The sequence below is a fragment of the Ambystoma mexicanum genome, chromosome 3p (genome assembly GCF_040938575.1).
Source record: "Ambystoma mexicanum isolate Mex_15411 chromosome 3p, UKY_AmexF1_1, whole genome shotgun sequence".
NCBI lineage: Eukaryota > Metazoa > Chordata > Amphibia > Caudata > Ambystomatidae > Ambystoma > Ambystoma mexicanum.
In genome coordinates, this window is record NC_090925.1 from 1,168,062,731 (window position 1) to 1,168,090,709 (window position 27,979).

The 27,979-nt window shown below is 47.1% G+C and overlaps 1 protein-coding gene across 3 annotated transcripts in view; it reads left to right on the plus strand.

The window, feature by feature from the left end:
- DDX46 (DEAD-box helicase 46) overlaps positions 1-27,979 on the plus strand; it is a 1,330,317-nt gene that overhangs the window by 293,154 nt on the left and 1,009,184 nt on the right. The window lies entirely within an intron of this gene.

A 27,979-nucleotide genomic window follows, 5' to 3' on the forward strand; every position in this document is an offset into this window, starting at 1 on the left:
CAGAGTTGCTTGCAGCTTTGCCCCACACAAGACTCCTAGCTTGTGGCCCTTCAAGTGATTTTATTTCTACAGCCTTTTCTAAAAACATTGCGCAAGACATTTACTTGGATACAAAGAAGATCTTTAGCTCCCCTAGACTTTGCTTAACTAACATTCTGTCCTGGTTCCCTGAGAGACTTGTCTTACCTTTTACTTTGGGTCTTTACCTTTCCCCCAGGAAAGGGTTAATTTACTTTGCATTGGAGGGTTCAAAAAGTACTTACCCGTATATGAATTGTTTAACCTTTGTTTTATACCCAATCTACCCTTTGCACCAAACTCAATATTGCTCTAAATAACAGTGATAAGTCAATGTCCACAGTGTCCTAGCTATTTGTCACCTCAGGGTGTGTACCATCCCCAATGGGTATCATCTGATTGTGTGTTATGAAGTATATATTGAAGTGTTGCACGTTTTGCTACCATCTGAAGAAGGCTTATATAACTGACTGTTAAATATATGAATAATTGTTTAATCACGAAACCTTGAGTGTAAGAGTTCATTTGAATAATTGTCATTGTGAACCTCTGTGAAAAAGCCCTACTGCTCACATTGACCCCTCTTGAGATAAGCCTGGCTGCTCAGCCACACTACCAACCCGTGTAGTACAGACTTATACCAAACGTTGGGTTACCTATTGCCAGGCGGACAAGGTTGCTGTTGTCTCCTAATGGGTACTGCACACAATCTTGATTAACGCCCACGCCCATGCTCAAGTGTGTCTGGAAAGGCAGGAGGTGAGGGAGCGTCTCGAAGTATGCCTGAGTGAAACGAGTTCTGATTGGCTGGTTGGCTGTCCAACAGGACAGCCACCTTGCTGGGTCATTTTACAGCCTAGGGCTGTGTGAATGGGAACTTGCTTAAAAGGTGAGGTTTTTGGGACTAGAGCAGAGTCGGCCAGTGGAGGACAACATCCGACGAAGACCTGAAGATACGCTAGCAGCACCCTCCTGTACCGTACAGTGCTTGGTGAAGCCCTGCAGCTGTGCTGACCCAGTTTTCGTTTCGACTGGGAAGACCCGTAAGGGACGACTTCCTCCCTTGGGGGATGGTAGGACTAACTAACCTTCAGACCAGCGTCATTTTGGCAAATCCCCCAGCTTGCTGTGACTTTCCAAGGCTGCACAATCCCAATTCCAGGGGACCCCTGACCATCGAGTGCATTGTCTTCGGAAGTGCCAATCCGGCAAAACTTCGTGGACATCCAGAGGACCCTACAGAAGCACAACATCTTCATCCAGAGTCCAGGACTGAGGGATCAAGTAACTGACAACCGGAGCTTCTTTGGCGCTGAGAAAAAGGCACCAAAACCACAAGGTCAATGAATCACAGAGAATGCATTGCTGCAGAGTCCCTCTTTCGAGTGCTGCTGCAGAACCCTGTCAGACGTCCTCCCTTCGTCACCACGACCAAGGACCAGGACCAGGAGTCAGCTACACTGCAACAGGAAGGCATGCAGCTGGAACCAATTCTTCAATTTTCAGGTAGTGTGGGACTTGGGGTACATCTACCTTTTGCCATTTGTGGTGCTTCCTTGCTCGGGGAGTACTATTTTAAACCCATTTGAGTTGACCTCAATTCACCTGCACTGGCCTCCCAGCTTGTGCTTCTTCAAGGTGGCTTCTCTTGAGCTTCTGTGATTTTTCTACTGAACTACTGACTATTTTAAAACATTTTCTAAGAAGAGAGCATCATTGATTTTGGCTGCCCTGGCTCCCTAAATGCCCCCTTCTGAACATATTGGCTTTGACAGTGCTTGTTCCCTTAGAGGTTTTAATTGTTGAACACTCTTATTGTTGGGATAAAAGACTGCCTGCACCCCTCTCGGAGAATCTAACTGTTTTACTATTTACAAAGTATGTTCTGATCTAACTCCCCCTGACCCCCTTCAAACTGAATGTTGTAATGGTGATCACAAACAAAAAATGAACGCACTTGGTGTGCTGGAAAATGCTTAGCATAAGTAAAGTTTACTCACCTATTTTATTCTTGTTGAATTGAATTCTAACTTTGGGATTAATGTTGCTATTTGTTGCTGTTTTTTAAAGATTGTCTAATTATCCTTGTGTGTGTATGTATGTATATATATTTCTGATGTTTGTTAATCTGCTTAGAATCACATGCTGTGCATAGGTCCGACATCCAGTGGTCACTGCGGAGTATTGCATTTTGTTTTTCGTAGTCGAAAAGGGGACGTCGACAAGGCGTGTCTGAAACACTATCCCTATAGTGACGTGCGTTGTACCCACAATCCCTCACGCGTCGAGGTCCCTCAGATTGTTTTTTTCCGCCCAGCTTCTGGTCGCCTTCACGCGGAGCTCCTCGAGAGACATTGCAACTCCTCGACCTTTGGTCGTTTTTTCTCTAATATTAATAATCCCTCCCTCGACGCAGTTGTAAGCTGTTCTCCGCCGAAAAGAATCTTCGACGGAGGGTCGAGCGGAAGAAATCCTTCGGCGCTGCCGAACACGTGGCCTGGCCTCGCAGGCCATATACAGTAGGGAGAGTGGGGTCGTGGGACATCTCTGGGTCTTTTCTGAGAATGCCTTTCCCTTTCCCCTTCCTTTCCCTTGGGGTGTTTATCGCGATTTATTGCCTCGGCTATGGAGAGGACACCGTTTAGGTTTTGCCCACTTTGTAAAGGCAAATTCACTTGGAAGGACAAGCACTCACGGTGTAACCGCTGCTTGCCCCTCGATCACGGGGAAGAAGGGTGCGCGGCTTGTCGGCTTCTTAAGCCTAAAACTCTAAAAGACCGAAGGGTTAAAAGGTGGGCGGCCTACGCGATGTCGAAGGCCGAAGGTTCACCCGCCGCTGCTACCACCGACAGTGACGAGGAACGCGATAACACGACCTCCGCTACGGAAGTCGAAACCCCCTCTAAGGAGCGCTTACGCGCTTCGTCTGTCCCCGGCCCCGACGGGCTCGGCTCACGCCCTGCTTATGGGGATGAACACCCCGGCGACACAGACGCACACAAAGATCCACATAAACACACAACCCACGGCTCTTCTTCGACGAAGTCGAAAAGACCTTCGGCGCCCAAGGAGACGCAGGTTCCACCGGCGGCCTCCTCGGACCGTTCGGGTTCGAAGCCCCTCTCGCAACCGCAGCCGCGACCTGCGACTGGGCTTTCGGCAAACAAGGGCGCTGCCACCAAACCATCGGCCGGTGCGCAGCAACAGAAAGCGCAGACCGCCGTAGAGCGTTCGATATCCATAGCGTCGAAGACTCGAGCTTCCGCCGACAAACGAGTCGCCGACAAGCGAGTCGCCGATAGCTTAGCAAGGATCGCTGTAGCCGACGCCCAAAAGCGTACGCCGAAGATCACGTCGAGCGTTACGCATAAGTTAAAGGATACGCCGAAAAAGCCCGAAGGGAAGCAGGGACTACCCCCTTCAGTCAGGGAGTCTCCCGACACACCTGAAGGTTTTTCGGAGGGCGACGGGACACTTTCCTCGACGCTTTGGGAGAGGTCGAGCCATTTCGAGTTAGATAACCCTATGTTTCCCCTGCTAGACCGCTCTGGGGTACCCCATGAAACAATGGAAAGACTCCACCTCTGTATGGAGAGGATGGAAAGGTTCATGAGCACCCAGGCCTCTCAAACTCACAAGAGGACCAGAGAAGGGCCTCAGGAGGATCCCAGGGCCAAAAATCCGAGGCTAGTCGATCCCCAGCAGGACACAGCCTCAGACTTCCAAGATGTATATGACCTCACTGGGGAGGAACAATACTTCGGGGAAGAAGATGATTTCATGGACAATGAAGAACAGAACCAGGAGGAATGTCTGGAAGACAGAACAGACATTATAGAAGAAGAAGAAGGCTTCGGGGTTAACCCAGAAGAGGGACCTTCACACCCCTGGCAATCACCATCAGTGTATTCCGACACTGATGTCCTAAACCTAACTCCTCCGGACAATTCTCCAGTTAGGAACACGTCTCCAATTGACGATCAGCCCACGTTCAATGCACTGTTGCGCAGAGCAGCAGCGCATTTCGAACTCGACACCGGGGAACTCTCTCCAGAATTGGACTTTGTAGAAAGAGTGATTAAAGAAAAACCCCCGGTCAGCCAGACCATTCCACTCCTCGCTTCAGTGAAGAGAAGGATCATACCTTCGCTGTCCACTCCCGCAATGATCAGAGGAGTCAATCCACGGATTGAAAAACTTTTCACTCCTTCACCCTCAGACCCCCTCTACATTAGGGGACATTCCATTCCGGATTCCCTAGTGGTATCTAATACTAGAAAGAGGGCAGGGGTACCACTTTCCACCAGTGAGGCACCCCCTGACAAGGAGGGCAAGAGGCTATATGCCCTTGCAAAAAGAGTTACTTCCTCGGCTGCCTTCTCAGCAAGAATTGCCAACAACAATTCCTTGCTTGCAAGCTACGCAGACGCGCAGTGGGCCAAACTGCGAAAAGACGCAGAGGAAGCACCGGAGCCTTTACGTACGCGCCTACTGTCAACTATTGGCGAAGGAACCCAAGTGAACCAGAGCATTGTTAAAAACTCTCTGGACGCGGCAGAAACAGCAGGACGTTCCTTGGTACAAGGAATACTCCTAAAGCGCCATGTATGGCTGCGCAACTCAGGCTTTAAACCAGAGACACAGGCGTCTTTGATAAATAAACCTGTCGAGGACGCTAACCTCTTCGGAAAAGCGGTAGATGAAGCCCTAGAGATGGCTAAAAAAGAGTTCGACACTATCAAGACTCTTGACCAAATCTCTAAGCCCACTACCAGGCGCGGCTATGGCAACAAACGCTTTTTTCGTGGCCAACGCCAACACCAACAACAAAATCAACATCAGCAATACCCTGCCACCAATTACCAAACCAATAGTGGGCAGTACAGCCAAAGAGGCCAATGCCGGGGCAAAGGGAGGGGTCGGGGATCCACCCCCAGAGGCTCCCAAGCCCCCAACAACTCCAAGTGACGCGAAGATTCGCGTCCCCTCCCATGCAACACCGGTCGGGGGCCGGATAACATCCTTTCTTCCTGCATGGGAGGAGATAACTTCAGACCGTTGGGTACTTTCCACCGTAGCCCACGGATACTGTATCGAATTCAACAGTTCCCCATCCTACAGACCCCCGAGGGGACGTCGCATGACACCGGAACATCTTGCCATCCTTCTCCAAGAAGTACTACAACTGCTGGAAAAAGGAGCCATAGAGGTCGTGCCTCTATCTCAGGTAACGGAAGGTATTTATTCAGTGTACTTCCTTGTACCCAAAAAGGATCTAACCATGCGCCCTGTATTAGATCTGCGCCCAGCGAACAAGTTTATCAAACCCCAAAAGTTTCGTATGGTAACCTTACAGGAAGTAATCCCACTGCTTTCTCAGGGAGATTACATGACAACATTGGACATGAAAGATGCATACTTTCATATTTCAATGTTGCCAGCGCACAGAAAATACCTCAGGTTCATGATAGAGGGCAAACACTACCAGTTCAAAGTGCTACCCTTCGGCATAGCATCAGCACCAAGGGTATTCACGAAGGTGCTGGCAGTGGCAGCGGCCCACCTGCGCAGGTTGTCCATCCCAGTTTACCCTTACCTCGACGACTGGCTCATAACAGAGGATTCCTACGAAACATGCTTCTCCAATACCCAAAAGACAGTAGACCTTTTGTTTCAGTTGGGCTTCTCCATCAACGAAAAGAAGTCCAGTTTAGACCCCAGTCAAATCAAGCAATTCCTAGGGGCTCTAATTCAAACAAAGGGCGGCCTCGTCTTCCCCTCCAGAGAGAGGGTCCAAAACATGCTGTTTCAGATCCCTCAATATGTAACCGGTCGAGAGGTGACGGTACGCAAAGCAATGCGCTTGCTAGGAATGATGGCGTCGTGTATTTATTTGGTACCTCACTCGCGCCTGCGCATGCGCCCAATGCAAGAGTGGCTCAACAGCCAGTGGTGTCAGGCCAGCGGACTATGGGAGGATCTAGTTGTGGTCTCGCAGGCCTTAGTTCTCTCGCTACGGTGGTGGACAAAGGAAAACATGGAAAAAGGGAAACCCTTTGCCACACCCGCGGCGGAAGCCACTCTAACCACAGACGCATCCCTCACAGGATGGGGGGCGCACCTATCCCATCAGACTGCTCACGGAGTGTGGACTCCGAACGTAGCATCCAAACACATAAATCTACTGGAGCTACTAGCTGTGTTCAAGGCGCGAAGAGCCTTCCAGGAACACCTACAAGGCAAAACAGTAATGGTCCTTACAGACAGCACCACAGCCATGTACTACATCAACAAGCAAGGGGGCACCCACTCTCCAGGCCTGTCCAAGCTGGCCCAGAATATATGGAAGTGGGCTCTCAAACAGGACATGTTCCTACTATCACTACATGTACCCGGGGAACTCAATCTGCTAGCAGACAGTCTCAGCAGAGATTTCCCCCTGCCCAAAGAGTACGAATGGCGCCTGCACGAAGACATCGTCTTCGACGTCTTCACACAATGGGGATTCCCAGAAATAGACCTGTTCGCAACCCTGGAAAACTCACAATGCCTAAGTTACGCCTCCAGGTACCCCCAGAACCAATCCAAGGGGAACGGTCTGTCGATGCAATGGTCAGGGAAATTTGTTTACGCTTTTCCCCCGACTCCCCTTCTCAACAAAGTGGTGCACAAGATGCACCAGGAACAAGTGACCATGATACTAGTGGCCCCAATGTGGGCACGACAACCATGGTTCGCTCACTTGATGGAGATGTCTCTATCCCCCCCAGTAAAACTCCCCTGCCCGTACAACATGCTGTCTCAGGACAAAGGCAGGACTCTGCATCCATGCCCCCAGAACATGAACTTAGCAGCTTGGCTCCTGAGATCATAGAGTTCGGACATCTACAACTCCCGCAAAGATGCATGGACATCCTCAGGGAAGCCCGGAAACCGAACACTCGCCACTGCTATTCTAGCAAGTGGAAAAGATTTGTCATCTGGTGCAGGAGTAAAAGCATCAACCCTATTGACTGCTCTCCCACACATGTGGTCCTATACCTGACCCACCTATTGGATTCAGGTCTAGTGTTTAACTCCATTAAAGTCCACCTAGCTGCACTTTCTGCATACACCACTTCCCAACTCAAAGTGTCGTGGTGGAGGATCCCTGTTATAAAGGCCTTCATGGAGGGAGTAAAGAGAATACACCCCCCGATAGCTGACCCAACTCCCGGATGGGACCTTAATGTGGTACTTACCAGACTCATGGGCTCTCCATTCGAACCCATGCACAAAGCATCTCTTAAACACCTCACGCTTAAGACTGCTTTTTTAATAGCTATCACCTCCATCAGGAGAGTAAGTGAACTTCAGGCTCTTTCTATTCTAGACCCCCTTCGTTACAGTTCACAAAGATAAAGTGGTTCTACGCACTCACCCTAGGTTTGCTCCGAAATTTATTTCTAAATTCCACGTAAACCAATCTATAGAACTACCAACGTTCTTTCAAAATCCTTCCAATTTGGGAGAAAGGACTCTGCACACACTAGATGTACGCAGAGCGGTCATGTTCTACATGGAAAGAACCAGACCACTGAGGAAGACTAATCAGTTCTTCGTCTCGGTGGCAGCAGGAAGAGAAGGAGATGCAGTTTCAAAATCCACTATTTCTAGATGGATTGTTCAATGCATCACTCTCTGCTATACTCTTGCTAAGAGAGAACTGCCCTTTAGGCCAAGAGCACACTCTACTCGAGGCACGGGGGCATCCATAGCATTCATTGCAAATGTTCCCCTTGAGTCCATCTGCAAAGCGGCTACCTGGAGTTCTGTGCACACCTTTACAAAACACTACTGTCTAGATACACACTCTAGATCTGACTCCCAGGTGGGACAGGCAGTATTACGACACCTTTTCTCTACTGTTCCTTCTCATAACCCACCGCCAACTCCGGGTACTGCTCGCTAGTCTATGCACAGCATGTGATTCTAAGCAGATTAACAAACATCAGAAGAGAATGCATTACTTACCGTAAAAGCATTTCTGATGATTGTATCTGCTTAGATTCACATGCGCCCGCCCTTCCTCCCCGCTCGGATGGAAGGAACATAGACTTCCTTTATATATCTCTCTCTTTTCTGTACTCACTCACGTCTAGAAGGCTCCCTCAGGGCAGAAAAAATACAAACAGAGGGACCTCGACGCGTGAGGGATTGTGGGTACAACGCACGTCACTATAGGGATAGTGTTTCAGACACGCCTTGTCGACGTCCCCTTTTCGACTACGAAAAACAAAATGCAATACTCCGCAGTGACCACTGGATGTCGGACCTATGCACAGCATGTGAATCTAAGCAGATACAATCATCAGAAATGCTTTTACGGTAAGTAATGCATTCTCATATATATATATAATTAAATATGTATACTATAACTTTAAGTGTTTACTTGGATACCTGTATTTACTAATTGTATGCACAGCTCACATTACCCCTGTTATGATGAGCCTGGCTGCTTAGTCACTCTACCAACGTGTGTAGTACAGACCTATATTAAAAGTTGGGTTACTTAATACCAAGAGATGAGTATTAAGTCCCACACCAGTTGGACTCTACAAATTCTCACCTAACAAAGAGCAGCACCTGTCAAGGTGAGTCCCATATACATTTTAAAGGTGCCTCCAGCTGCTTAAAGGTAGGTATACACCCTAAGACGCTGCTTAAAGGTAGGTATACACCCTAAGACTATTTTAGATCTGTATAAATCCGACCAGGGAAAGTGAAACCCAATGTTACACTTTAAGAAAGGCGCAATGTATTTCAATCTAGGTAAAAGCCTATTGGTGAGCTTTTACACTCAGTTAAGTCTAGTAAAACAGTACCAACACTTGTTACTTTTCAGAAGGGGGGGAAACACCATTCAAAGTTAACTTGTGCACTTTTTAGAGGGGAAGAATGCAACTCAAAGATGAGCATGAACTCAATGACACTTTGTAACTTCTTCTTTCAGAGAGATAGTTATCAGACTACCTTCTTTAGCAAGTAACTACCTTTACAATTGTTATACTTTCATGGTGGAATCCATTATTATCATCTAGTCCTTCCCTAGTCTATTGTATGAGTTCTCTCAGCGGCAGATAGGGGACCCTAGTGGTCTAGGTGCCAGCTGTAGGCAGATTGAGATGGGCTTCAGTTGCAGGAAAGTCAAAGTTCCAAAGGATTTCTTCGTAAAGTAAGTATTCACTTTCAGATTTAGTGTTCAGGGACTTCACAGAAGACCCCTGTTAGGGAGAATTCTCATTTCTGTGCTACTTACCTTCAAGGATGCAGCAGCACAGGACCCGGTCCCTGGTTTTTTGGTCTGGACATGAAAGAACTGTACACTGGATGGGAACTTGCAACAGCAGTCGTCAGAGGAGGCTTCCAGCAAAGGTTTATTCACGGATTCTCAAGCCTCGAATTTGGCGTCTTTTTACAACAGCCTGATATCGCTGGTTGCATTCACTTCACGGTCTCGGTCCTGCACTCCGGTGAGGGGACTTCAGGGATTCGAATTGTGTCTCTGGAGGTCCAGCAGGAGTCAACCAAAGTTCCAGCTGGATTCAGACTTCGGAAGACCATGCAATGCACTCTGGCTCGAGGTCCCAGCGAATTGGCGGTTTGCAGCCCAGCAGGGTCGCAGCACGTCATGGGATGGTTCAAAATGCAGGTCGTCTTGAGACTAGTGGATCACACCAGCCTGTTGGGTAGGAGCCGTCGCATTTGGGACTCCGAAGTCGATTGGAAGGGAGAGTTGCATCAGGCTCCGGTTACACTGCAGGCTCTATGGTTGCTGGAAATCGCTACAGATGTCTTTTCTTCATCTGCCTCTTCGGATTCAGCACCAGTGGTTGACTTGTCAGCTTCCAGGTTCGGAGTATTTATCAGGAACTACAGCACAGCTTCTGCAATCTCTCCCTGCAGTTTACGGAAAGGTGCGCTCTGTCTGTCCGGCTGTCCAATCAGGACAGGCTGCCCGCCACTGGGACTTGGTTGCTTTCAGGCAAGTTGGAAGACAAAGGGCTGCTGAGTTTTGGACTCCTCCCTCAGTGCCTGCCTTCTCAGACCGTCTGGAACCTGGGCGTGGAATACAAAGGATTCCCACCAAAGTCGAAACTTCCACTGAGGTCGTTCCCACTTCGAATGTCCTGGGAAGACCTTGGAAACAAGCAAATGAGAAATGGCGAAAAAAGGGAGCCCACCATTCTAGCAGAATGTTGACCCTTCTGTGCATTACCAAGGCTGAATTAACAGCCTGTGAGTAATAAAGACTAAGTCATAAAGGTAAAACCACTGCCACCAGCCATTCAAGTAAACTTGCAATTGTAATAAGTTTACCAGGTAATTAAGAAAGGGATGCATTGTATCCCCCAGCACTTCCACATAACCTATATAAAATGTAAAGGGGATGAAAATCCCTCTTTACCCCTTAGGAGCAGTAGTTCAGCCAACTACATTAAAGAGAAATTAACAGGGAAGCCCCAAGGGGCAACCCAGCCTAAGTACAAACGTTATAGGAAACTATAACTCCAATCATACACTATGGAAAGACATAAAAAGGTCACCCGTAAAGAGTAAATACTAGGTAAAAAAAGATTTCCACTCACCTAGGGACAAGGAGAAATAATCCCCAAGTCCAAGCAAAATGTTCTGGGATTCACACAGGCCAGGATGATTTATCACAAATATGAAAATCTTACCCAAAAGCTACTTCTGGTGCTTACTGAGGGAAGGACTCTACTTGATTAGGAAGGCTTTGTGTAACTAGAAGAGCTTGAATACCCTTGCCTGCGAAGCACAAAATGGGTCCATACAACTGCATACCCCTGCAGTCCCTAATACACAGCACCAGACTGGACCCACAGCAGGATATCTTTGCTGTCCCTACTCCATCATAGAATGAGACTTCACAGTAGCTTCTCGGCAGTACTCCTTACACTCTTGACCAAGACAATGGCAAACTAGCAATGCTCTTATTGCTTGATCTGTCAGCAGCTTTTGACTTGGTCAACCACCAAACGCTTTGCCACCACCTGAAATCTGCAGCTCACTTTTCCGACGCAGCCACTGCCTGGATCAGCTCCTTCTTGGCTGACAGAACCATGAGGGTCTTTTCTCCTACTGACTCGGCTGAACCCTCACCAGTCCCATGTGGTGCCCCGCAAGGCTCTTGCGTGTCCCCAGCGCTCTATAATGTATTTACTAAGCCCCTTTTCGATATCCTTGACTATCTGGGTGTCACGTATACTAAAAACTGAGTTGATTATCCATGGTACTCACACTAAATTAAAAAACTAAATACTGCTTTCAAATTGTTCACTATTGATGGTAACCCCATCCCTGTCTCTAATACTAAAACCTTTGGTATCTACCTCGATGCCACATTATCCTTCACCAAACAAATCAATGCAGTAGGGTCTTCAGCCGCCAACACATGTAAAATGTTTACCGCGTGTAGGCCGTTTATCTCCACTCCCAACTGCATTACTCTTGCTAGAAAGTTAGTCCTGTCCAAAGTAGATTATTTTAATGCCCTCTACTTAGGCACTAGCCGCACAAATATTCACAAACTACAAGTAACTCAAAATAACGCCATTAGGGCTGCCCTCAACATCCCTAGGAAGTCGCATATCTCGGAGTCTAGACGAAATCTGCATTGGCTCCCAGTAGAGCACAGAATATCCCTCAAAGTTCTTGCCCTTACCCACAAAGCCAGGGCTAACCTCGCACCAACTTACCCCACACACATCTACAAGAACACTTAGAACAGCTCAAGTTAACACTGTCTATTCCAAGATTCAAACGCCATAACTCGGGTGGTTAGTTTCCCTGTACAAGCCTCAAAGCTATGGAACACACTACCTGTTACAATCAGGTCTGTAACCTCCTTCAACCTATTTAAACGCAACACCAAACGTTGGCTTCATGACCTGGACACATTGACAGCTTAACATCCTAGAGCTTAGATTTACTGCCTACCCACTGTACATATTGTAAATATTACTATCTGTCTCACCTTCGGCCCACCGCCTTAATTGCAACATGTTTACTTGTACCTGTAATACCAATGCATGTATTTAGTTGTAACCGCAACTATTGCAACTGTTGTCTACTGCTTGCTAATGTAACTGTACTCTTATGTAACATGATCAAAAAACGTACGCGCCCGTATGCTCCTGGGCCTGGTTGCGCTTTATAAATAAACCAAATCCAAAAATACAAATAGTTGTTTCAAGAGATGCGCTGGTTAACTCATCTAGTGCAGTTTTTGATAATGCATTTGGGAACCTCATGCTTCATTTAAAATGGGATAATTAAGCCTATAGTTAGAAAAAATGCAGTCTCAAAAAACCACTACACTACTCATGTAATGCATGGGGTGGCATTAGACGTCTGATAGTATTGTACTGGACAGGCCTCACAGTGCTGTCCAGTCTGATATTCTGTAAATGGCACCATGCATCAGGATTTAACTACTACCTTTTGTAACATGGTCCGCGGCAGTGCAAGCCACCCAGCTCATGGAGGAAGTCTAACCGACTCTCCAGTCTCCTACTAGGACACTCCTAATTGCCATTACCAGTGGCCCCGCATCCTTAGACCACAAGACCCTGACATTGGGTCAAGAAACCCCTGCCTAACCAGCTCACTGAAGCCAACCTTTAACCGCCTTGCCTTGCAAATGACCCAGGCCGGGCGAAACACGTCGGCTATCCTAATAAGTATAGGTTGCATCAACACAAGCGTGATTTGTTTCATTATATCAGAGTAACTGTACCCTCTAACCAATTTTAAATGCCCAGGGTTTCACTTTCAAAATTGTCATAAACCTTTTCTAACTTGCACTAGCATATGAAATAACGCTGAAGACATGTAAAGTAGTGCAAGTGTGATCTAGGGCCACCCACCATCATGCTAGTACAGTTCCTGCAGCATCACACCAGAAAAGGAGCTCTAGGTCTTTCATATGTAATGAAGACTGGGCCATGCAGGAAAACAACTTAATTGATTGTTCTGTCATTGCATCACAATTGGGTCTGCATAAGCGTTTTTCTAAGATTCCTCTTGTCTGCCTTTGACCCAGCAATTTATAACATGGTAAAAGCTGCTCTGGAGAAGGGAGTTAAGGCTTAGAAACTGGCCTGCCATCCTGAGTAGGGATACGAGGGAGTGTGGAAGGGGGCACTGATCTGGCAAGTGGGTTTGCTCTCTAGCTCTTAATTTGAAGTGTTTTTAATATCTCATTGTGTTGTAGTGCTAGTCATTGCAGCAAGTACTTGAAGTGCTGGAACTGTAGTGTTCATATGCATTAAGAACATGATGAAATGTTATGACTAGAACTGTTCATTAACAGTGGTGGTGTTGGTAGCATCTTGCATGTTACTTTTTTCGAGGTTGCGCGATGTTATTAGTGTTTTTTATATTGTGCAAATCGCCACCATAGTGGTCTTAAGACGCTAGTGTCTTGTCAGAGAGGTTGCCCTATTATGCCTCTTCCAGTGGTAGCCAGGCCATAATCAATGGAGGAAAAAAGCGCAAAAGTAAGGTGTTTAGAGCAGTGGAAGTAGAAACAAATAGAACAAGTAAATTGGGTGGATACGAGGGAGCTGAGTTAGAGCAGAGGTCTCCAGCCTGTTACAGTCTAGATATATTGAACTATGTCTCCCATGACCCCTCACAATTGACTTTTCTGGCTAGGGCTACTGGGAGTTGTTGTCCAAAATGTCTGGAGAGCCAAAAGCTGTAGACCGCTGAGTTGAAGGGAAAATGATAGTGTAAGTAGGGGTGCGTATGTAATACAAGGCAATGGATCAGAACAGACTGCTGTTAGGCAAGATTGTATGCAGTATCCTGCATACAATGGGAGACTGCACCAGCCTTGTCCGCTTTGCAATAGGTAACCCAACCTTTGGTATAAGCATGTACTACACAAGTTGGTAGAGTGACTGAGCAGCTAGGCTTATCTCAAGAGGGGTCAATGTGAGCTGTACGGTTGTAACACAGTTTCACAATGACAGTTATTCAAATAAACACTTGTACACAAGGTTTCCTAAAAAAACAATTATGAATTCCTTTAACAGTCAGTTGAATAAGCCTTCTTTAGAAAGGAGCAAAACATGTAACACTTTAAGTATACTTCAAAACACACTCTTAGTTTCTCTAATCAGATGATACCCATTGGGGATGGCACACAAACACTTCCTACACCCTCGGGTGACTTAAATAGTTAGGACACTGTTGACATTGATTTATCACTGGTACAGTTAGAGCAATACTGAGTTTGGTGCAAAAGGTTAGATACGGTAATAAAACAAAGGTTAACATATAATTCATAAATGGTAAGTACTTTTTGAACCCTCCAATGCAAAGTAAATTAATCCTTTCCTGGAGGAAAGGCAAAAGCACAGGACAGCCAATGTTAGCTGAGCAAAGTCTAGGGGAGCTGAAGATCTTCTTGTAGGTAAGTAAAAGTCTTGCACACTGTTTTTAGAAATGTTTGTAGAAATGAAATCACTGAAGTGCCACAAGCTGGGAGGCTTGTGAGGGGCAAAGATGCAAGCAACTCTGCAAAAGGGCAACCAAGACAAGTCCCAACTTAGAGCTAGCAAGGCTACACAACAAGAGGTAAGTCCCCTTAGTTTTACAGTATCTTTGGTTAGAAGAAAACTGGATCCAGCTGCACTTCTGTTCCTGTGTAGGTCTGCAGATCCTGTGTTCTTGGGCCGAAGTCGTGGGAACGAGGGAGGACGTCTGGGGACTCCTGCACTACGAATGGAAAGTCAGCGGCAGCAATGGGCAAACTTCTGATCAGCGGCACTTTGCGGTTTCAGCTCCTCGCGGCTCTTGCAAACCGCACCAACGCGGTTCTCGGATACTTTAATTGACTTTCCTCGCATCTGCGGTCCAGCACTCTGTTGAGGTGGCTCAGACTTGGTCAGTCCTGCTTCATGGGAGTCTGGAGGATCTTCCTGGAGCTCGGGTCTGACTTAAAAGCGATGCACTCGATCTGGTGGTCCTCTTCCTGGCACTCGGTTCCTGCAACAGCAAGGGAATTTCAGCCAGCTCTGAGAGGATGTCCAGACAAGTTCACTTTGGGGTTGATTGGTCCCACCAACTCAAGGGGAGAAGTTGTCCATTCCAGGGCTTCTGTAGTCGAGGTGAATTTGGAGCTTCAGCACAGCAGCAGGGCTTCACCGGTCAAGCCAATGGTCCAGGAATTGCAGCAGGCGTCTCTTCCAAGTTCTTCTTCGGATTCCTTCGTCCAGTGGTCGGCTCTGCCTTCCAGGCATAAAGCATCACCTTTTATGCAGGTTTCTCCCATTCCTTTGCAGCCTGTCCCTCACACAGCAGGATGGCTGTCCTCCAAGTTGCATTCCTGTAACCAAGGGGATTACGCACGGAGTTTTGGGCACCCCCCCTCACTTCCTGCCCTGCCAGACACCCTGGAGCCAGAGGCTAGCTTCACCAGTGAATCCTGCCCAAGACAAAATGAACAAAGGGACCAAACCTGGTTTGGCACTACTTGAGTAAATCTCAAGAAGGACCTTTCCAACATGAAATGCCGAAAAAAGAACACTGGGGCCTTTTACAAAATGGGCACCCATGGGTGCTTTACTGCAGCTGCAATTGCAGCCCCCGGTAAAAAAAACACAATAGTAGGAAAAAGTAAACCACCATCAGCCATTAATTGTAGAAAGGGTTACATAAAAAAGTTACATGAGAAACTAGACAAAAAAGATACTCGGTAACCCCTCCACCACCCTATTGTAAGATAGTGTGTGCTGTTTCTAGAAAGTTACAAAATGAAAGTAAAGTCAATTTCACTTCACTGCTCTTCGAAACGTTTCACCAAGAGAAGGTATTTAAACCTTTGGAAAATCTAAGACTTCCCTGTGTCACTGCACTGAAGGTGCTGTGTGTCACAATGTAAAGATGATGCCTATGGAGTATGTCGGACCGCAAAGTCAAAATAAAAACATGGTCAAAATCACAGAAAAATTACATGAGAGAGCGGGGGAAAAAGGTCTCTCTCTCTCCAGGTTAGAAATTCAAAAGTCCTAAAGTCCAGCAAAAGTGCTGGGGTCTCTAAGGTAGAAGGGAATTGGCACATTTCTGAGAATTCTCCATAACTGCTAATATAGAAAAGAGGGAACATGAGGTACCTTGTTTTAACACACGTTTCAGTGTAGGCAGTACTAGAATTAGTGGAAGCATAGTTGTTTGATGCACCAAGATGGGCATCTCTTGAAGTGTGCAGGCAAAAATTGTTAGGTGGATTTGAGCATTAAAAAATGTATGTGCCCCCTGCAGAGCCTCAGATTATCTGAGACTGCCTTGTCAGCTGTCAGTAGTGACAGAGCCAAGTATTAGCTATGTGAAAAAGGTGAAATTGGGGGAACCACATAATATGAGGGAATGGGGAAGAGGAGGTGAGAAATCACCCTTAGAAACCCATACTTGCATGCCTTCTCCAACGGGGCGTAATGGCTACTGTGAGCTCTGAGAGGGCCAAATGCAGTGTGTAGTAGACTAGATTATCTTCTTGGTGGTGTTTATTCTTAGCATAAAATGTCTGCTATGGTTACACTAATCTGTAATTGTCTATTTTCTTTTTTTTATTTACTTGAATTTACTCAGGCAAAAACCTGAATTTTATCAAGGTTTCGATCTGACTTAGTCTATTCACTTCTTTCAAGTATGCTGTTTGGTACTTTGTCATTTTCCTTCTGTTTTTCAGTGCATGTCCGGATTTTAAACCTTCTCCATGATCAGTTTTAAGATCTCGGTTCAACTAGAGAATATCTATAATCATCTGTCTGATCTGCTGGAATGCTAGTTCTATTAATTTGAGCATTGCCACCGTCCAGCTGGTCGTTTCTCCTGAGATTAGACTGTTCCACAGATCTTCTTCCTGCACCATCCAAGGGTATGCTATCAGCGGTAGGAGGTATACACTTCTGTTTTGTTTGGTTTTTGGACCGTGTATAACCAGATGTTTCAGTTTCTACCAAGGCTGGGTTTTTGCAGAGGCAACAACCCTGTGCAATCGTCGGTACCCGAATGGTCATGATTTCGTGTATTATCAAAACATTTAGTCTGGCTTTCAGAAACCTTTTTCTCTTCCCTTTATCTGGGAATTTGACACAATAGTTTTGTGGACGTTTTAGCTTGTTAAAGGTCGGAGGAAGATGCATTAGTAGTTTGTTCACGGCTGCTTTCTCGATAGTGTGAATCCAGTCCATCTCCTCTATTTTTTGTTTCACTCTGTCTGGGTTTTCTTTCAGATCGTTTTCTGTGCATGCTATTAAAGTCAGCATCTCTTTTCGTCTTCCTACCCATTTTTTAGTGCTTCACATGATCCAATTTAAATTTCTTACAAAATGATGTTGTATGTAATGTATCTGCCATAATGATTTTTCTGTAGAGTCTCATGGCGCTTTGGTCAACCATGGAGGCTAATGACACCAAGCCCAATTCCCATCTGATTGCCGGCATTGAGGTTGACTTAGGTAAGCCTAACACCGCTTTCCATACGTGACCCTCCAGTTTGTTCCGGTGCGATCGTGGGATATTCAGAGATGCTTCCATTCTGTACACAAGCGACGGGACAACCTTTGTCTTATAGAAGTTTATCAATGGTATTAGTGAACATTTTCCGAACTTATTATCGACTGCTCTAGTTTGCGAGGTTAGTCGTTTGACTATGTCCCACAGCAGATCTTGCATGTTATTATCCGTTCCTGAGCTGTCAATTTTAACTCCTAGGTATTTGATGTTCTTTACCGTTTCGATTTTTGTGTTGTCCAGAAACCAATTCTATTTAGTTGGTTTTCTGGGTACTTTCTCTAGGACCAGAATTTTAGTTTTCATTTTGTTTATCTCAAGGTTATTGTCGTCAATGTATCTTGCCAAATTTGTTACTTTTTGTTGCAGCCCAATTTGTCTATATGTTGGCACACTGCGAGTCAGTGGTGTAAATTCCTACAGAGGTTATGTGCAATTTATATGTATATCAAACACATACGGTCTCTGCAGGTAGTCGCCACTGCCAAATCCGCAGGCCACTAGATTCAAATGGTAGTTTCAAATGAATAAATGCTTATACTGAAATACATTTTCTATATCAGATATGTAAACAAAGTGTACCTCTAATCTGGTGGTAGCTGTAAGAAATCAAAGGTGAATGGTGGAGAAAGGCATTTCTGGGCTTGGTCTGAAAGGTATAAGAAAACAAGTAATAACTGGCTGGGGGCAATGCCTTTTGTGGCCAGGAATCCAGGAAGAATAGATAGAAAGGCCCGAGGGCGAAAGAGTGGATGGTGCATGTAGCATGGGCCCAGTTCATTCTGATTCTGAGGGGTGTGAAACAGGCAGGGCTGTTACAGGGTGTCACTGGGGGAAAAAAGGCGGGCAGGTCACATAGGGTAAAGGGGGTCATAGGTAGAGATCTACAGGAAAGTTGTTCTTTCAAGTCCATCCTGACTACTGTCAATCTGGCAAAGAATGGACCTAGTCTGCTTCTAGGGTGGCCCTCTGCTTTATTTTAGTACTGGGAGCATTGCTTAAAAGCGTTATCAAGGCGTTATTGATATCAAGGCTAGTGGTCACCCTGTCCCCCTCGCCAGTGGTGACCACATTTTTGGCTGAAGTACTCTCTATCCTTTTTATCTGCAAAACACTCCTTTGGTGGGCTTATCCCTATCCCTAACGTGATGTGTAGTGTACCCAGAATCCCTCGCGTGTCGAGGTTCCTCAGATTGTTTTTTTCCGCCCAGCTAGCTGGTCGCCTTTTGCAGAGCTCGTACTTGTTGCAAAATTGTTATATAAAATGACCGGAGGGTGGGAATTATATTATTCTACCCCTCTTCGATTATTTCCTAACCACTGCCGAAGACTGCAAAAGAACAGACTTCTGCTGCTGCTCCGGTCAGCGATGTCAGGAGAGTGGGGACTGTTTTTGTAAAAATTATTTTCAAGATTATTTCCTTCTCTTTGCCCTTTTAGTTTTGCTTTCGCTTTCACACCTGAACTATGGACAGGACAAATTTAAATTTTGCCCTTCCTGTAAGGAAAATACCCCTGGAAAGACCAGCACCGGTGGTGCATTAAGTGTGTCCCCCTCAATCACGATGAGGCGTCCTGTCGAACTGTCAGCTCCTGCGACCTAAGACTATCAAGGAGCGTCGAGTGAAATGGTGGGCGGCCTGTGCTTTGTCGCAGGCCGAGGGTCGCTCCACCACAGCCTCTGAAAGTGATGAGGATCTAAGACGGCTGTGGCTCCGATCCGGATGCCATTGACCTCTCCGGAGTGCTCGCTTACGTCTGTCCCCGGCCCCACCAGGCACGACGAAAGTCATGTTAAGGGAATTATACACCCTAGTGACAGGAACGCACCGCTACCCTTAGAGGCAAGCACACAACGCCTGGTACCACCTCGATGGGTCAGTCGAAGCGGTCCAAGGCGCCAACGGGTACTTCGAGCTGCTCAACGGCACCTGCTGATTCGCGTTATCGGCAGTCCTCCCCACAACCGTGTCAGCAGCATGCGTCCGGGCATTCTGCAAGCAAAGGCGTCAGCACCAAAAGTCACAAGGCTGTCGAGGCGCCTCCTAAGAGCGTGCCGATGCATAAAGCTCCGGTTGCGTTGAAGTCGGCGGCACAAACGTCTAAACAGCCTAAACCCCTCCTGGTGACGCAGAACATCAGCGAGAGTCGCGCTAAGATTGTTTCAGCATACAGTAAACAAAGGGTCAAGTCTAAAGACATGTCGAAAGACACGTCTAAACGCCTGTAAGGGCAGGAGGATTATTCTGAGAGTCCCCAGTCCTTATCTAGGACTCTTCTTGACACGTCTGTGTTCTAGGCCAGAAAATCCCCAGGAGGAGCCTTTTTCCCCCCCTCCTGACCCCTCTGGTTCATCTCCATGCACCACGGAAAAATGTGAAGGGTGTATGGACAGGCTGGCTAAATTTGTGGACCTCTCAGAGATTCACTCCTAAAAGGCCTAGTGAAGACGACCCTTATCCTGCAGTGGCCAAATTCCAAAAAAAGTCTTGCCCACTTCATGAGGAGGTCTTTGACCTTACAGATCAAGAAGAGATTCCTCTTGACCCTTATTTACAGGGGGATGAACCCTTGAGGATCCGACTGATCAGACCCAGGATTGGGGGATGAGCAGCCGGTGGATAACCCACCTTGGCTGTCCCCTATCCATACCCCGGATCCTGATACCATATGTATGGACCCCCCCTCCACCCCACCACTGCGTCAGGCATCTCCTGTAGATGACCAGATGGCGTTTAATGCCGTTTTGAAAAAAGCAGCCAAACACTTCCAGATAGCCACGCAAGAGGCGGTGCTAGATTCAGATTTTGTGGAGGACATTTTAAAAGAGAAGCTTCTTGCCAGCCAGGCTATCCCTTTACTTAATTCCATCAAAAGGAGCATCACCCCTTCCTTAACACCTTCACAAACCAGGGCTGTAAACCCATGGGTGGAAAAATGTATTCGCCCCTCCCCTCCTGACCCCCTCTATATTAGGGGTCATGCCACCCCGGATTCTCTTGTGGTCTGTAAAACATGGTATGTTTTTGGGAAGAGAATCACTACTGCGGCAGCATATTCCACCCGGATAGCCAACACCACCACGCTGTTGGCCAGCTCTTCTGATGTCTAATGGAACCTGGTGCCGGACGGCCTGCAGGAGGTCCCCGAACCAGTGCGTTCTCGCCTGCTCAAAATTGTGTCAGAGGGTAAGCAAGTAAACCATAACATCCTCAAAAACACCTTAAATGCTGCTGAGACAGCAGGAAGAACTTTAGCCCAGGGTACCCTTTTGAAACGTCACGCCTGGTTAAAGAACTCCGGGTTCAAACCGGAGACACACGTCGCTAATCAACAAACCGCTGGAAGACTCTAACCTGTTTGGCAAGGCTGTTGATGAGGCGCTGGAAATGGCCAAGAAAGAACACAAGACCTTGAAAACTTTGAATCAAATCACTCGAAGGCCCTTTCAACAGAGGGTGAGCGGAGGGGGGGGAGCTCGCAGCTCCTTTCGCGGACATTCGTTCCCCACATAACCAGTATGGCTCGGGTAACAATTGGTCCTCAGGACAGGGGTCTGCCTCCTCTAATCCATATCCAACCAGAGGGCAACACTGTGGGAAATGAAGGGGTCGCAATATCACCCCAGCCTCCAGTCAGAAATGACTCAAATCTGGGTCCCCTCCCATGCCTCTCCGGTCAGGGGACATATAACAATATTCCTGCATGCATGGGAGGGGATTATCACAGCCCAGTGGGTGCTCCAGTCACCCACGGTTATTGCATCGAGGTTAGCCGGCCACCTCGATTCAGACCTCCGAAGTCCAGGCATCCAACACCAAAACACCTGAGGATCCTGCTGCAGGAGGTCGATATCCTGCAGGAAAAGGGTGCTATCGAAGTCGTTCCCGTTCTACGGGTAAGCAAGGGTATCTATTCAGTGTACTTCGTTGTACCCAAAAAGGATCTCACCATGCGCCCTGTCCTAGACTTGTGCCCAGTCGACATATTTGTCAAACCCCAAAAGTTTTGTATGGTAACGCTGCAAGAGGTAATTCCTCTACTGACGCAGGGGGATTACATGGCAACATTGGACATGAAAGATGCATACTTTCATATATCAATGTTGCTGGCACACAGGAAATACCTAAGGTTCTTGATGGAGGACAGACACTATCAGTTCAAGGTCTTTCCCTTCAGCGTTGCCTCAGCCCCAACAGTATTTACAAAGGTACTGGCCGCAGCACACCTGCACAGGAAATCCATCTCAGTTTATCCTTACCTCGACGCCTGGCTCATAACTGGGGACTACTACAGAACATGCCTGTCGAACACTCAAAAGACGATAGACCTCTTATTCAGTCTGGGATTCTCCATAAATGAGAATAAATCCAGCCTAGACCCCAGCCAAGACGAGCAGTTTGTGGGGGCTCTAATTCAGACAGAAGACGGCCTTGTGTTACCCCTCCAGTGAGAGGGTTCAAAACATGTTGTTTCAGATCCCTCTGTATGTAGCCAGTCGAGAGGTGATGGCACGCAAGGCAATGCGATTGTTAGGGATAATGGCATCCTGCATTTACTTGGTTCCTCACGCACGTTTGCGCATGCGCCCCATGCAAATGTGGCTCAACAGCCAGTGGCGTCAGGCCGCCGGACAGTGGGATGATCTAGTGGTTATCTCGGCAGCCCTCGTTCTCCCTCTGTAGTGGTGGTCGAGGGAAAACCTCTTGAAGGGTAAGACCTTCGCCACCCCCGCAGTAGAAGCCACTCTCATGAAGGACGCATCTCACTAGGTGGGGGGGGGGGCTTACCTCCAGCGCACATAGTTTGGTCCCGAGCAGTAGCATCAGACCACATAAACCTGTTGGAGCTGTTAGCGGTATTCAAAGCACTAAAAGCCTTGCAGACACAGTTGCAGGGAAAAACAGTACTGATCCTCACAGACAGCACCACAGCCATGTACTACCTGAACAAGCAAGGGGGCACTCACTCTCCGGGGGTGTCCAAACTGTCACATAATGTTTGGAAATGGGCTCTCAAACACAAGATGTTTCTATTATCGCAACACGTTCCAGGGGAACTCAATGTTCTGGCAGACGTGCTCAGCAGAGACTTCCCGTTGCCCTTAGAGTACGAATGGCGACTACACGAAGACATAGTCTCCACTGTTTTCGCAGAATGGGGCTTCCCATAGATTGACTTGATCGCAACTCTGGAGAACTCACAATGCCCAGATTATGCCTCCGGGTACCCTCGCAACCGATCCAAAGGGAACAGTCTCTGGATAACATGGTCATGTGGGACAAGCACTATTAAGACATCTTTTCACTGCTGTTCCTTCTCACATCCCACCACCAACTCTGGGTACTGCTTGCTAAGTCTATGCACAGCATGTGATTCTAAGCAGATTCATAAGCATCAGAAGACTTGCATTACTTACCGTAGTAGCATTTCTGATGATTGGATCTGCTTGGATTCACATGCGCCCACCCTCCCCACTCGGATGGAAGGAACATAGACATCTTACTACTTCTTCTCTTTTTTTGTACTCGCGATAGTCGTAAGGCTCCCTCATGGCAGAAAAAATACAATCGGAGGGGCCACGACGCGTGAGGGATTTTGGTTACACTACACGTGACATTCGGGATAGAGTTACAGACACGCCCATGTCGATGCCCCTTTCGAGCCTCGAAAGACAAAATGCAATACTCTGCGGTTACCACTGGATGTCGGACTATATGCAGAGCATGTGAATCTAAGCAGATACAATCATCAGAAATTCTATTACGGTAAGTAATGCATGTCGTATACATTTACCAACTGGGTCTTGCTTCCCCTGACCTCCTGTATAGCCCGTCTGAGATAAGTCTGCCTGGGGTTTTTCTTACCTTGAATAGCTGTGTGTAATTGATAATTGTACTGTGGGTTTTACTAAACTTGGTCTTCCTTGTGTCATCCTAAAATAAGTTGGAGATTATTGCTTACCTCAATCTGTGTTCCACTGATCTGACTAGTAACTGCAATACCTTATTACACCATAAGGTCTTGCTCACCTCGTGTAGCTGAGGGTTATCCTGAATTTACTTATAGGTTTATACTGTTCCATGAATGTGTGTTCCACCATTCATAAAAGAATCCTGGTAACAGGGTTGGTTTACTAAGTGATTTCCTAACTCTGTGTCGGTGCATGCCTGACAGGGTCTACTACCCTTGACTTTCTGTAAAGTAATCTAAAGGTAACTTGTAGTTTTACTCCCCCTGAATAGTTGTGTTCTATTCTAAATGTGTATGATTAGGCCTGACTTGCCTAGAAATACGGTTAGTGATTATGAACAAGGTCTTTGCTTTTGGTCTGTGTACCTTGTGCATTGTGTTGTGTTTTTATAATGTGTTTATGATTCTATGACAAAGTACTTACCCACCAAGATTTACCTTGGCCTATTTGTATTCAGGGTTAGAAATTGTGATTTGATGAGCAGGAGCTAAAACCTAGCTCCTGGGTGTCAGGAATCACCCTGTAGGCAGGAGCTACCTCAGGGGAACCAGGAGCTACAAGAGATGCTCCTTTAACCTTTTGTCCATTTTGTATAAAACATTGTGTTTCATTGCGTTTCAATGTATATTAGATGTGTTCTAATTCTTTATTAACCCTTTAAGTGCCACCGACAAGCCGGTTCGTCAGTGGAAAGCGCTCCAGGTTTCCACCGACGAGCCGGCTCGTCGGTTTTGGCACTCTGCTTTGCTCGATCTCTGCAACGCAGGAATTGTGCAAACAAAACTGTAATCCAAACCCCGGGCTATGTGAGGGAGAGGTCCCCCCTTACTGCCAGGGGGCTGGATTACCTTCAGTTTCACATCGGCGTGCGTAAAGCATGTCGGTGTGAAACAAAGTAAAATCACTGCAGCAGCCATTTTCGGCTGCTGCAGTGAAAGAGAAAAGGTAAGAGCCCTTCTTTCTCCGCGTCGATCTCCGGCTGTATTCCAAGCCAGAGATTGAGGCGGGTATCGTTGGAAAGGGGAGATTCTCCCCTTTACAACGATATCCATTGTGTGGCATTGCTGCCCACGTATCGGGCGCAGGGCACGCGATCCGCAGGCAGCAATGTCACCGGATCAATACAGATAAGTTGGTGACGTGGGGGGAGGAGGAGCTGCTTACTAGGTAAGCGGCCACCTTACCCCCGTGGCCCCAAAGCATGGGGCCACAGCACCAGAGACCCCTGGGGGCAGATGATCACTGCCCCCACGGGTGAAAAGGAAAAGAAAAAAAAATCGGTGGGAGGGGGTTTGAGGCCCTGGGGCCCACTAGACCACCAGGGATATGGCAAAAGGTGGTGTCCTTGGAAAGGGGAGTTTCTCCCCTTTCCAAGGACATCACATATATGAGGCATTGCTGGTCACGGATCGGCGCAGAGCGCTCGATCCGCGACCAGCAACCCACTAGACTACCATGGATCCGTTTGTGAGTTTGGGGGGGGGGGGGTGGAAGGGGGCTGCTTCAAGTAAGCAGCCCTCTCCCCCCTCCTGGCCCCCAAAGCATGGGGGCACATGCATGTGAACCCTGGGGCAGATGGCTGACCATCTGCCCCCAGGGAATCTAAAAGAAAAAAATTAAATGATGGGAAAAGGGAGGTAGGGGTGGGGTTGAGGGTTTCACTAGCCACCATGGATTATTACTGAATGAACAGGGGGGTGGGGTGCCCTGTCCCCAACCGAAGTAGAAAGGGGAGTACCCCTTGTACCCTCCCTGGGGGCAGATATCTGTTCCTAGGAAGGGGCATCTGACCCCTGGGAGGGATGCATGACGTGGTGCCTCCCCTATCTGATGCCAGGGAGGGAGCATGAGGTGGGGCCCTCCATTTGGGGTGTTTGGGAGGGCCACCCCCCGTTACAGTAGAACATTCGCTGCCAATTTAGGGTGCCCCTCAGCCCCCTAAAAAGCAGCCTACGATTTTGTATTTTTTTTGTTTACCCAACTTCGACTGGCGCAGATGGCCACATTAGTGTGCCAATCCGCCCCCAGGGTGCCCAAACCCTACTGCCCCATCTATTGGGGGTCCTGCCCCCCTTTTGTGGTGGCCCTCTCCCCCCCCCCACCCCCAATGGCTGGAGGGGACACCTCATGCAGCCCTCCCTGAGCCTCCTATGAAGGGCTGCATGATGTCCCCCCCCCACCCTCCGTTCGGTGTGGGTGAGGAGAGGGCCATCACAAATGACTCGTATCAAAAGCAGGCAATACCAGCATCCGTCTATGGTACAGCAATCTGGGGCAATTCACGGCCCCTCAACAAAATTGAAAAGAAATTTCTGACAAATGTGCTTTGTTTCCTCAAAGGTCGCCTGTTGCCTTTATTACATTTGGCGAGGGGGCTCAAGCTTGGTCAGTCCTGCTTGGTGGGTGTCGGGAGGATCTTCCAAAAGCTTTAGGCCAGCTTAAAGGTAACGCACACAATCTAGTGTCCCTCTCCCTGGCTACACGGTTTCCTGCAGCAAATCTGAGGAAATTCAACGAGCTCCGAGATGGGTGTCCAGTTGGCTTACTTTGGAGTTGATTTGGTCCCAGCAACTCAAAGGGAGAAGTCGTTGATGCGACCTTGATGTTTCGGCACTGCAGCAGGGCTTCACCAGGCAAACCAACGGTCCAGGAGTTGCAGCAGGTGTCCTCTTCAAACTCTTCTTTGGTTCCTTCGTCCAGTGTTCGACTCTGTCTCCCAAGCCTAAAGACTCCTTTTATTCAGTTCTCTCCCATTCATTCCAGCCTAGCTGTCACACACCCAGCAGGGTGGCTGTCCTTGCCGGACAGTCAGCCAATCACCACAGAGTGCATTTGTGTCTCCTAAGAGACAAGCACAGGGAGTATTGGGCACCTCCCTCCCTCACTTACTGCCTACCCCAGACACTCTGTAGCCAAAGGCGGGTTTCACTCCTGAAGCCCGCCAAAAGCGAAATGAACAAAGAGTCCAAACCTGGTTTGGCACGCAGAAAAAATCTCTAGAAGGACCTTTCCTCAAAGATATGGTGGAAAAAAAAGACCGGGGGCCATTTAGTCAAGGATGACTCCCGCGGTTAGCGTTGCCAGAGCTGCGAACAGCCGTGGTAAATGCAAACCATGGTAGTTCGGAACAAAACCACTGCCACCAGCCATTCTGTGAGGAAAGGGTAACATAAAAATGTTACATGAGCATTTTAGGCACAGGGGATACTAAGTAACCCCTCCAGCACTCTATTGTAAGATAGGGTGTGCTGGGTCAAGCAAGTACAATGCTAAGTAAAGTCAATTTCACTTTACTGCCCTAGGAAACAGTAGTTTATCAAAGAGAAGGTATTTTAACCTTGGGAAATCTGAAAGACTTTCCTGTGTCACTGCACTGAAAGTGCTGTGTGACACAATGTCAAAGATGATGCCTATGGAGTTTGTCAGACTCCATAACCAAAATAAACAGAGGTAAAATACACAAGCGTTTGGGGAAAAAGGGGCACACTCTCTCCTGGTTAAAAAGAAATGAAGTCCTCAAAATCCATTTAAGTTGCTAGGGGTCTCTAAGGTGGAGGGAATGAGCTAACTTTTGAGAATTCTCCCTAACACGCATTTTCTATTTATTTGTGTAAAACTGAAAGTTTTAAGATCCCAATACATAAATTATTCAGGGTGACTAGTATACGAACTACTAGTGAAGCCCTGACATTTTGGCAGAGATTCAACCGTACATTATTATTTTTTCAGTAGCTTAGGGCCTGGTTACTTAGAACAAAAATACTGGGAAGGAGGAAGGACGACGGAAGGGAGCCAGTCCTATGCTGTAAGCTTGGTGAGAATTGTGGTGGCTGGTTTACATTTGTGCTATAATTAGAGGCTGAGAGCTTGCTCTCCTCTAGTTATGAATTGTTATAAGATTTGTATTTTATTTGTTTCGATTTCAAGTGATGAGTTTATTGAAAAGCAGTGATGTAAAATCGATTATTATCCTCATCCTATTCCTGGAATGGAAAATGAATTGCTTTTGTATGTGTATTTGAATGTGTTTGCTAATTTATGGTTATACATCGAGTAAAGTGAAAAGAAATTTACAAAAATGGCCACCCGAGAAGGTCTGAGGTTCAGAATTCAAATCATTTCAAGAATTTCTGTACGACTCTTCGTGCCCCCTTTATTAGTCCCATGGTCCCACACACCTCCATTGACCTACATCCTTTAGTATTCCTGAGCAATATCAAATGTGAAACCAATATGATCGATATGTGCTTAAAGTGTTTGTTTCATGATTTACACCCTCGCCATGCATCAGTGGATATGTTAACAAGAATTGAAACAATAGAAAACGGCCACAGAGATGGAGAAATGTTGTAAAGCAAAGCTACTTTTTCTTTATGGAGTAGCATTCTAATTCTACAATAC